This window comes from Montipora foliosa, chromosome 7 (genome assembly GCF_036669935.1).
Source record: "Montipora foliosa isolate CH-2021 chromosome 7, ASM3666993v2, whole genome shotgun sequence".
Classification (NCBI taxonomy): domain Eukaryota; kingdom Metazoa; phylum Cnidaria; class Anthozoa; order Scleractinia; family Acroporidae; genus Montipora; species Montipora foliosa.
The window spans coordinates 5,987,733-5,992,732 of record NC_090875.1 but is presented as its reverse complement, the minus strand read 5'-3'; positions in this window follow the sequence as shown (position 1 = coordinate 5,992,732).

The window sequence follows — 5,000 nt, the reverse complement described above, 5'->3', positions numbered from 1 at the left end:
AGCAGCCACTTCGCTCTTGTTGTTTTGGATATTGATGAATCAGGCATTAGGATGCCTGGTCTATCTAAATAAAAGAGGTGTAGCCATTTTTTTATTGTTGGAGATATAACTATGCATTTTCTTCATTTTAAAATATTTATTGGGTGACGAGGATCATAATACAGCTACATGTACAATCTTCATGTATCCCCTTTCCAATTTTGGCAGTAAACCAAAAGAGACAGACATACCAATCCATCATTTTAGAGCTACTATGCATAGGACATGTACATCAGCTATTTAGCTTAGCGAGTCCAGATTTCTTGAAATCGTGTAAAATGTTCCTTTAAAAGACCAGTATTTGTTTTAAAGAGGTGTCCCAAAGAGAGAGTTGTGTTTCCTCCCTTCCCTTAACTATTTCACTAACTTGTACTTCACAACTTGAAATTCAAGGCGAAGAGTTAGAAGAGGTACAACTCTCCTTCTCTTGAACGACTGTTCCAAACTCTTTTAGTTGCACATGAAGTGCAGAACCACAGGCAACCTCTCCAACTATTGTGTCAACTAACTTGATATCATCTACATCAGGGATATCAGGATTTAGTTTTTGTAGATTTTGTTTCAATTTTCCAACAGATTCTAAGTCTATCTTACGTGATTTTGATGGCCTTGGATCGAACAACGTGGGATAGATACCCCGTCGCTTTCTTCCCTTGATATCTAAGGAAAGGCGGGGTTTGAATAGTTTCTGTGTCACGATTGGGTTGTGCTGTACAGTCCTTTTTCCAGGTATGCCCCATTTTCTAGGTTTGGAGGTACAACTGCGCGCTGAACCCCATCTTTTCTGGATATTTCATCCAGATTCCACATTACCTCTATCACGTGGCAGCATCAACTGCTTTTTCCCGCAGGGCATATTTTGTCACATTCGGCAGACAGAATTTTAGGCTTGCCGTTTCTCTGAATTACTATTTTGACTTTATATTTCACGGATTTCCTATAGGAAGCCCAGCAAAGCGCTCGGAGGTAAACAACATCCTCCGAATTGGGACTCACACATATTTGGAGGTCGTGAACAAAAGAGAGTAATCTTAGTCCTTTGGAACTTGCAAACTCAGAAACTGCGTCAGTTCATTTCCTAGTGTTCTTTCCACAGTTCTGTAGGTGTGCTTATGTATCAAGTGGAACAAATTTGGGAAGGGCAGTGAAATCATCGGCAAATGCTGAATCAGAGGTGGGAAAGTTCTCGAAGTGGTTTGCTGTGGCACCCGCGTTTTCCCCATTTCCCTTGAATTCTTCATTTAGTCTCGCTAACTTTGCTTTAGTGAAGCTCTTGTTTGGATCTGGGTCGTTTAGAGTGTTCATTCCTTGCAGGTTCTTGACTCTATTATAATAGAAAGTAAATTCTACATGAAACTGTTCCACATTAAAATTATAAACAGCCGATAGAAGGATGACACACCAACACCTACCTTTCAAAAAGTTTCTTTTTGTTACCACTTTGATTAAACAGACGACATTTTAACCAATATTTCAGTTGATTAACGGTCAATTTTGGTAGCTCATCTTCACGGAAGCTAGCTCCAGGAATATCTTCGGGAGCAAGATCGATTTGATCGTCTGACATGTTGTTTCAAATTCAACTTTCCCGCGAGGGCTATAAAGCCTCACTTGCATGCAACTTCCGGTTTTTTCTGAAATTGGAGTATCCAGGGCTTATCAGTGGCGTGCATAGAAAGGAATATGTTAATGGGATCAATTATTTTGCTGTAAAAGCACTCGAATTTCTATTTACAAGATGTTAAATTATATAATTCGTCCCAAGAGTAGGACGTTATCCACTGACCAAATGATCGAATACAGCTGGCTCTTGTATCCTGTTAAGTAACTGTTGCCCTGGTTGGCTTTGTGCATGGATGATTGTTCTCTACTAGAAAGCAATAATGATCGCCAGACCCAAGTTTTGGGTAGACTTTCATATACCGGACCAAAATGGCGGAAGGCAAGAGAACCATTGTTATTCTGATTAGGCCTTGTTGATTAGGTATTGTTATGTTAGCTTTGTTCTTTTGTTTTATGGACGTTAATTATTCAGGGTCCAGTACATGAAAGATAAGCCCAAGTTTTGGTAGCTGAACTGGAGTAGACAAACACTTGGGTTTATTGCTAAGACACCAGTCCAGGGTTCCAGTATCGCGCGTTTTTACACACACGATTTGCACAAGGCCACAACTTTGCTTGAGAAAGGATGCAGAGAAATAAGTAGATGTGAGGTTGAAATCTCCTGCGACGCAAACCAGACAATCGGGATGATGGAGGAGACAGGAATACACAACCTCTTGGATGTGATCACGCAGGCTTGAGGATGGTACACTGCACCAAAAAGCACGGGAGTCTGGAAGGCCTAAATTCAACACATAGCGACTCTGTTATTGCCTCCCTCAGTTCTTGATTTTCAAGCCTCTTTGCCCAAATAGAAGAACTAACATAAACAGCGATTCCACCGCCGCACGATCCATGGTCTTTCCGAAACAAATTATAGCCGCTCAATGTAACCGCATCATCTGGGATATCATTTGATAACCAAGTCTCTGTAATACTTCTTGATACTTCTGATAAGGTTAGCTTTGAAACTTGCGCCTAGTCAGGTTTTCTGGCACTACAGTCCAACTCAGAAAAAAATATTGGACTCATCAGTCATTGGGATTTCAAGCGCCAAAGTTACTAGTTATGGAGCGACCAGGATTGGAGAGGGTGGTACATCATAGTGCACTTCTTGTTTTAAGACGAACTGCACTCCACGAGTAACAACGCTCATGACAAAGCAAAATCTGGGGATAAAGCATTCATCAGATCGAAGGCTAGCACTCTACAGAAGGTCAAGACAAAAGCAATGACCAAAGGTGCTTGAAGAAGCGGGTGGAATGATGGCTTTTGAATCTCTTGGAGAAAGGGCGAAAGCAGGTAGAGAATGTTAAGTTCAATTCTAAACCTCATAGCTCCAGAGATGAATTATACGATCTTGTCCAAAGGTCAAAGGCAGAGAAGACTCCATACATCAGGCGATTGAACCCACATATGTTTTGGCAACTGAGCAGCTGGTAAAAGATGTCATAAGATTCTGTGCCAGTGAAACCCAAGCTCCTTCTTTGTTTTATGTGGACACTGCAGTAAATATAGGTGATTACTATGTCACTGCAACGACCCACAGGCATCCTCTAGTTGTTGATGTGAAGTATGGAAGTCATCCAACTTTTCTTGGTCCATGCATGCTTCATATGAGGCGAAAGAAAGAGTCGTATGGTTACTTAGCATCATCATTGGTGTCCATTGACAAAAGAGCTGTCCAATATTTTTCTCATACGATCTGATAGGGACTACGCTCTTAGGAAAGGCTCAACTAATTTTTTCCTTTGGCAACAAGGGTTATCTTGCAAAAAACATGTGGAGGATGATGTCACTCGTAAATTGAAGGACTAGCACATTGGGGGAGTTGGAGAGAAAAGAGTTTCTTCTTGACATTTTTGGCAGTGATACAAGAAAAGAAGTGGGCCTTATGGACACAATTACCCCAATTGAATTTGATCTGATGTTAGATTCCTTGTACCCTGTGTGAACAAAACGAGAAATGAAAGCCAGAGGTCTTATGAAAGAAGCATCAACAGAGTTTTATGCATATCTTCTGATCAGATCTGTACAGGAGAAGGTTGGATTGGGAGAGATTACTATTTCTTTTACGACCATGATGGACAATGGATGACAAGATGTCTTGGACGGAGTGTGTGGATCTGCTATAAAGCCTATTTCAAAAAGAAGAACGCAATGGAGAAAAAGCATTGATTGATGAGGGGGCTTCCAGACTGGCTGCAGAGTATACTGAATGTTTCTTCCTCTGACTGGGTAGCTTTAACTGCCAAAAAAGAAAAAAAAGAAAACGAAAGGTTTCTTTACATTGATCAATCTGGGCTAAGGTATCCTTGCAAAGAAGATCATGTTTTTCAAGTAGCTCTTCATCTGCCGTACATGCATACCCAAATTCCCATGTGCAAAGTGAAGGAGAAAGTGATGACAGCGGGATCGTTGTGGAAAGAAAATCGTGTCCTACAGTATTATTATGATTTGCATTTAGTTATAATGGCTTACCAAACTACTCTACGACGGGAGAAGTGCATAACACTAAGACAAAAGGTAAATGTCCACAAATAGCACTATTATAATAATGATTATAATATTGAAATTCTTAGGATAGTTTACACGTAAACGTTGCTTTTTTATCAGCTGTTAAAAAGATGAAAGTAAAGCCCATTTTAATGGATTTGTGATATTGTACTATAATGTTCTAGATGAAAATAGTGGACCTGCCTATGATCTTCAAATCCTTAGAAGATTGATGACAGCCCACCAAGTTCCTCAGCTTCTGCCATTTTTATGCCTTGGTGCACCAGAAGTACAGTACTGGCCACAGGAATAGCAGCACCTACACGCGCATAAAATGCACGCAAGATGGCGGATTTACATGTAAAATTTTACACGAACTATTACACGCGTCTGAAATTACACGCAGTCTGCCTGTAATTTGACATCAATAAAATTGCTATGTCCATTACACGCGGCTTGCATGTATTTTCCACTTAGCAATGTACATACATGTAATCACATCACAGGACGAAAATTTAGATTTTGGTGTCTTTTGTGGAAAATTAAAGCTCACCAAAAGGTCTGTTTGATCTTTAATTGTCTTTAACTTGTACCATTAAATAGTCTAAATGTAGAATATTTCTTTGTTATACCTTGAATTGGCCATTTGATTAGATTTAACGCTATTTACCTTTTGGTCTTGTTTTAAAACCTTTAATTTATCCCAAGAGGAGCACTTGGGATTTAGTGCCTTTACATTTACATTAATTATTCTTTATTTTTATAGTCAGAGGATGATCCCGTGGAAAATGACAGTGACACCGACAGTGACAGCTGCACAAGAAAAAGGTATAAAGGTGGTGACGAAATGTCATCTAACTTTG